The sequence below is a fragment of the Sceloporus occidentalis genome, unplaced genomic scaffold, assembly GCF_023333645.1.
Source record: "Sceloporus occidentalis isolate IW3139 unplaced genomic scaffold, rSceOcc1.0.p SCAF_4, whole genome shotgun sequence".
Classification (NCBI taxonomy): domain Eukaryota; kingdom Metazoa; phylum Chordata; class Lepidosauria; order Squamata; family Phrynosomatidae; genus Sceloporus; species Sceloporus occidentalis.
This window is the reverse complement of record NW_028316984.1, coordinates 14,986,431-14,994,096: the sequence shown is the minus strand read 5'-3', so window position 1 is coordinate 14,994,096 and position 7,666 is coordinate 14,986,431.

The window sequence follows — 7,666 nt, the reverse complement described above, 5'->3', positions numbered from 1 at the left end:
ATGGGCACCTCTATTTTTAACATTATTTTTCTTATTTATTTCTGATCCTGCCATCTCTTTGTGACTGTCACTTTACCCCAAAAATATGTTTTGAATTGTTAGTAGCATGGTAAGTACCAAGGTTCCAGACAAGTCTTTCTTGAACAACAATAAAACTTTATTTAAACAACAGTTTTAACCATGTTTCATGTATTAAGCTGTTTTATACACCTTTTACTGTTACGGTCTCTTTTATACTCTCTCTCTCTAGGGCAAATTGGTTATTTTCACTTAAAATTCACACAATCTTGGTATTATGTTCCCTTCTCAAACTTATCTCTACCCTAGCCAATCAGGCTAACTAAATTGCACAGGAAATCCCACTCCCGCAACTCCCTCTCTCAGGGTTTTGGATGTGTACTGGTAGAGAGTCCTTCACTTCTGGACTCTACCCCTAACCATCTCTGTCTCACACTGAAACCCTCACTACAACTATCCCTCTCTGGACTTAACTGAAACCCTATCTAACTTCCATCTATCACCAACAAACCATTTATCAGCTTCAGCCTTCTATTTGATTAGTTGTCACCAGCTCTCATTCTATTGGTTATTCCTAGGCTAGCCCATCTCTGCCAGCTCTCCACAGTATGTAGCAGTGTTTCTCTTAGTGTCATTGTTGTAGTTATGATTAATGTTTAAATTCTGCCTCAAAATTCCCAGCATTATTCTGAAAATATTTGGAAACAGCTAGAAGAATATTTACTCTCACTGGAGATCAAATATTCTGAGGCCCAATTTATTTTAATGGGAGACTTCAATGCCCAGAGAGATCCTAATTGGGATGCTTTGGCCCAGTCCATTCATTTTCTACCACAAGATCCTTTACTGATGATACACAGACAATCCAAGGATTATGGTATTAATGCCCAAGGGAAATCATATACCCATACAATTTTACAGGTTGGTCTGGTCCTCTTAAATGGCTCTATCTTAGCAGACCAGAAGGGAGATTATACCTTCTTTAATCATTTGGGAGCAAGTGTAGTGGATTTTATGGCCATCACACCAGCACTGCTGGGGTTGATTTCCTTTTTCAAGGTAGACTCCTATCCACCTTCTGATCATCAGCCAATAATACTCAAAGTTGCCTGTCCAGGAAAGATTAAGAATAGTATAGATCTTGTGTTCTCAACTCAAGCAGTCTCAAAACGCTGTATAAAATGGGTAAATGTGAATCTGGCAGTCTTAGACTCTTTGCTGAAATCTGAACAACTTTTAAAATTGAAAGACACATTACTACAATCAAATGATGCTGAAGAGGCAGTCAAGTGCTACTCCCATATAATCTCTGCATTTCAACCTCTTTTATTTTATGAAGCACTATAGAACAGGAAACTGAGAAAATCTAGAAACCTCAAGCCAAAAAAGGACCTACATAGGCAGCACCAAACCCTTAAGAATCTAAATGTTGTTCCACTTCCTAGCTCTTTTGTAGAATTGAGGAAATTTTATAAAAAGTTGATTCAAAAAAGGGAATATATCTGTTATCTAGCACATTGGTCCATGTTGGATCAGTCCTTTGTATGCAATGATAGGTCCAAATTCTGGCATACCATTTCTGTTATACAATACTCTCAGGATCCTTATATGGACAATGTAATTTCTACAGATGAATGGGAGAGGCATTTTTGCTCCATCTTTTACTATGAATCAGCAAGATCACTATCACCATCAGAGGAAGATGCAACTTTACCGGATTAGCCTCCGATTTCCTATGATGAAACTGTGTCATTAATTAAAATACTTAAAATGGGGAAAGCACCTGGTATAAATGGGATACCACCTGATTTTCTAATACAGCTGATTGGTGGATACCAACATTAGCCACCTTGTTTACACTTATTGATAGAACTGGAAATTTTCCTAATGATCGGTTGATGGCAGTAGTGGTCCCAATACACAAGAAGGGCTCTAGATCTGATCCTAAGAATTATAGGCCAATTAGCCTTCTGGATGTGATTAGTAAACTTGATGCAAGGCATTTACTAGATAAACTTGAGACCTGGGTGATCTCAGAAAATCTTTTGGCTGAGGAGCAGGCAGGCTTTCAGCATGACAAATCAACAGTTGACCATTGTTTTCTTTTAAATCATTTAGTCAAGAAGCATATCTTTACACCTTTCCACTCTTTTTTTTTTTTTTTTGGTTGATATTAGGGCAATATTTGACTCTATGTCACACCCACGTTTGTGTCCTAAATTGGCCCTTTTGAATATTGACTGTAGGTTATTGAGCTTATATAACAATTCTAGTCTATGAATCAGAACAAATACTAGTGGCAGTCTCTCAGAAGCCATTCCTGTCAATAAGGGTGTTCGTGAAGGGTGCCTATTAGCCCCCCTTTTATTCAATTTATACATTAATGGTATAATTTCTTCTTTACTGTATACAAAGCTTTTCTCCCCCCACTTGAAGGATAAAGCTATCCCCATTTTACCTATGATGCCATTCTTCTTTCTTTTACACAGGTGGGCTTGCGTAGGCTTTTGAGGGCTCTAGGAGAATATTGCAGAAAAGAATTTCTAGAAGTTAATTATTCATAAACTAAAATTATGGTGTTTGGAAGGAAAAGGCAGAAATATTAATGGCAGCTTAACAACCAACAATTGGAGCAAGTTAGTCATTATAAATATCCAGGGGTGACATTTCAGGATTCTGGATGCTGGTCTGCACATTTGAAATCTACTGTACCATCAGCCAATATAACAGCTAGTGCTATTTTTCAATATGGAGAAGGCTCTGGTGGTAGGCTTATGTTGCCATTCCTTGAGTTACACAAGAGTAAACTATTGCCCCAGTTGTTGTATGGGGCTGCAGTTTCGGTCCACTCAGAAATGGCAGTTTAAGATTCAGTACAGCATAAATTTCTAACAAGATTTCTGGGTGTCCCCAAATCTACCCCCAAAGCTGTTATACATATGGAATCAGCATGCTGTTCAGTTAAAATGTTGGCTCAGAAAACAGCCATTTATTATTGGCTCATGATAATTTTTCAGCTAGTTTCTCCTTTAATCGTGATTGAATATGAAAAGATGGTGCAGACTCTTGGCCTACAAAAATATGTTCTCTTATACCCAGTTTGGGATTTTCCAAAAACCATTTGGTTGCAAAAGGCTATAATGGGGCCCGTCTAGAAATTGCAAGGCATTTAGCTAACATTGATTTCTAGGAAAATGCTTCATTGGTGGATAATTGTCATTCTGTTACTATGTATATGAATTTCATCATTTATCCCAGTAAATTGCCACCTTATTTAGCCTTTGCTTGCCCATATGACCTTGAGTCCCTTTTAACTAAGTGCAGATTAAATACTTTGCACTTAATGGAAGTTAAAGGGTGTTACGATGGCTTACCAAAGTCCAAGGCAGTGCCCATATGGCTACAGAAAGATGGAATATGTGTATGATTTTCTTCTGGAATGTGTTTTGTATTTGGACTTGAGAGCCCAATACCTTGACCCTCTTGTTGTTCATATCAGCATATCAGCATTGCCACCTATAGTGCATGCATATAAACTTTGCCCAATAAAAGCACCTCGCTATGATAGAGGAAAACAGAGCACCATATATACAGATGTGGGCCATGCATATGCAAACAATCAAGTTAAGTTTCTGTGGAGGAGTTCTCTGGACCTGCCAAAACACATATATCTGAGGTTCAGTTACAGTATGCATTCAAAATTCACATGATCTGTTCCAGATGAAGCTCAGGATAAAGTTCATTTAAAACAATTAGCCCTCTACTTTTTGAAGGGGAAGTTCAGAATAGAAAAGCTGAGCCTCTTCAAATTATGAACCTTGTCCCCTTCAGTAATAATAATGAAACTATTTTAAGTTTTGACAAATTTTCATGTTTAATCATATGAACTGCGCTTGTAACATAGAGTTTTGGGGTTTTCAAAGTTGCAAGGTCAATTAATTATTCTCTTTCCTGTCATTTTTCAAAACATCCAGAACAATATTCCCAGTCTTACGTCTAATAAAAATGCTTCTGTCATCTAATGCTTAGATATTTACTGGGGAGAACCTTCTCTCGGCCCCACCATTATCACAGGTGCATCTGGTGGTAACATGAGAGAGGACCTTCTCAATGGCTGCCCCAAGGCTTTGGAACTCCCTTTCTAGACAAACTGGACTACCACCATCCCTACTTTGTTTTCACAGACAAGCAGTGATTTTTCTGTTCCGACAGATATTTGATATGTTGATGAGTGACTATTTAAGGCCTACTTTACACAATGAGCTGGATCTTGCCAATTGTGTTGCTGCTGTGTGTATGTGTTTTAATGATATATGTTTCAATCTGGTTTTAATTTTTTTTGATTTTTTAATCTCATTTTAACTTTGGTGTCTTGCGGATTTAAATGTTTTTTTAAATTTTGTTGTAAACTGCTTCAAGTCCTGAACTGGGAAAAGGGTGCGATAGAAATAATAATAATAATAATAATAATAATAATAATAATAATAATAATAATAATAATAGCAAGTGAATACAGTTTAATAATTTCTTTTTCAAATATTTCTGGGCAGACACCTATTCTCTATGGCCAGTAGTCCAATATCTTGGAATCCTAAATGACAGAAGTGGTTTCTCTAACATTTCCACACCTTGTACAAAGAAATGTAAAACATAACAAAACAAAAAAAAGACAAATGCTCAATAGCTTGTATGGTTGACTTTCCCCAGTAAGGAAAAAATTCTGCGATGGCGTAATTTCTTTCACTCATCTGCATCCTCTTGTATATAAGTTAGACGTTCCCCACCCACTCATTCTTTGGTGATTATATGTGAACTGGTCACAAACATGAGATACATGTCTGACCCATCATATTTGCTTTGTTTGGCCTTGACTGTTCTTGTTTTCTTTGAATGGGGGTGAAAAAACATGTAATGAAGTGGTCTTGGGGGGAGGTGGCTTGCTAGTTTAATACCATGAAGAAAGTAATTTAGATTAAATGGCAGATTAGTCTCTCCCAACCTGGTATCCCACAGATGTGTTTACCTACATTTCACATCAGTCACAGCTAATAAGGCCAAATGGGTTCAACTGCCAAAAGACCTAGTCAGTATAGTTGAAGTTTCTAGAGAGTTATTCACATGTTTTGCAATGAGACTATGTGGATAATGTCACTCCTGCATTCCCAATTTGTTATTCCCGCTATTTTTTTGGAACTACATCCATGTGCATCTATATGAGTTCTATTGTTCACATGTGTTATTGTTGTTAACTGCCCTCAAGTCGATCTCGACCCATGGTGACCCTATGAATAAGACATCTCCAAGAGCCCCCGTCCTCCACTGGTCTGCTTAGTTCCTGCAAATTCATACCTGTAACCTCCTTAATAGAGTCTATCTATCTAGCATGTGGTCTTCCTCTCTTTCTATTCCCCTCCATTTTCCCCAGCATTATTTCTAATGAGTTCTCTCTTCTCATGATGTGTCCAAAATATGACAGCCTATGTTTTATCATTTTGGCTTCCAGGGAGATTTCTGGCTAGATCTGCTCAGGACTTTTTTTGTCTTTTTTGGCTGTTCACAGAATTTTCAGCACTTTTCTCCAGCACCACATCTCAAATGAATTGATTTTCTTCCTATCTTCTTTTTTTAATTATCCAGCTCTCACATCCATACATGGTAACAGGGAATACAATGGCTAGTATGATTCTAACTTTTGTGCTCAGTTGTATAACTTTGCATTTTAAAATCTTTTCTAGTTCTTTCATAGCTGCCCTCTCCATTCTTACTCTTCTTATGTTTTCCTGGCTACAGTCCCTGTTCCTGTCAATGTTTGATCCCAGGTATGTTTGATCCCAGGTATAAGATTTTTTTTATTATTTCTATTTCCTCATTGTCTTTGTTAAAATTATGTATATTTTCCGTGGTCACTGTTTTTGTTTTATGTTCAACAGTAATCCTGACTTTGCACTTTCTTCCTTGATCTTTCTCGGTAGTTGTTCCAGGTCTGTGAGGTTTTCTGCTAGTACTATGGTGTCATCTACATATCTTAGATTGTTAATATATAACATACATTTGTCATTCATCCCTAAGTGATTGATAATGCAAATCAGATAAAGAAAAAAATAAGAGTGCTAAAGGAGAAGTAAAAGGTCTTCCTAAGAAAGGTCACTAATCAATTTTTAACTTTTCAAAAGAGAGGACTTTAATTTGCAGACAGGGCCCTTTGACCTACAGTTTAAAATAGGTTTAGATTATTTTTACTGGGATGATGTCTCTTTGAGGGGCTCCCTACCCTGTAGCACCTTCAGGATATCAGGAACAGTCATACAAAGGTCCCATCTTTGAGCCTGTCTTACAGTGTAATCTTACATACTGAACCAAATCCCATAGGTATCACTAGGGCATATGTCCAGATATGGAACTACAGACTTAATTAACCACAGCACTGATAATAGTTCACCATCTCTGTGGCATTTAGCAAATTCTCCTTCCTCTCTTATCTCTGATCCCAGACTTTTGCTCTTTTCCCAACCTTTTTTGCTGGTTTTAACTATCTGGCAAGCACCAGATTGGAACTGTTCCATTCTGGAAATCCCCAACTCAGCCATTTTGACTGTGAAGAAAGCAGACCAGGGGCTAGAGTTTCATGTCTATATCGTATTTTTAATGCTCTTGGCGGAGTTTGGGAAACCTCACTGAAACTCTTCCTGGCTGGGGATGTTTCCTCCTATTTCCTGGTTCACAAACCATCCTTCCTATTCTTCCCACAATCAAGGAAACTTTGCCACAGCTCATTTAGGTTCTTTTCCCTAAAATTTGATGTGACAAGATCAAATTCCACACACAAGGGTCAAGGAATAGACTTGTCAGTTATTGCTAAAGCAAACTCCCATCATGTAATCACACAGTTTTGGCAGAAGCGGCAAGGAATCATTCTGAGGCTTGAGCAATATAATGATATATACAGTAGGAAATTTCCAGTCACAACGGAAATGGGACCAGCTTCAGTTACGATTGGTTCTCACACTTTTTAAGGACAGGCAGAAGCAATGTGAATCATCAAAAATATCTTCAGTCTGTTTCTTGGTTCTTGAGGGTCTGCAGGTATGCCAAAGCATACATGTTCTTCATACTTTCCAGTATCGACAAACCAGAACCTCCTGCTTCAGAAAATATCCCCTATTCAAACAGCGTCTGAGGTCAATTCCCAGACTCCAGGCAATCTGCATTGTGTGCAGGGGAATGGAGACACTGCAAGCTAATTCTCCAGTTAGGATGAAAGCGTAAAGAGCTGTCATTGAGCATATATAGCATTTACTGTGCCATCATTCACAAAGCAGGGAAATGTGTTTTTTTGTGTCTATCACTTTTGGCAGCAATAGTGGTGAACAGCTGTATGCAAACAGACATATTCATCAGTAGAACATGCATCTTTCTCTGTGTGCTTTAGTTCATAAATTTTACTTTATATGCAAATGGTATAAACTGTCTGAAACAGGCCCAAATTATGAACACATTTGATCAGAGTTTATTAGACTCTGTGTAAGATGTACTAGACAGTTCTCCTCTCTCAGAGCCCTTTTAAACTACACAGTAGTTATGCTAGGATTCCATGTCTCCATCTTATGGAATCTTGGGATCTGAAGTTTCATGAGGTATTTAGAATTCT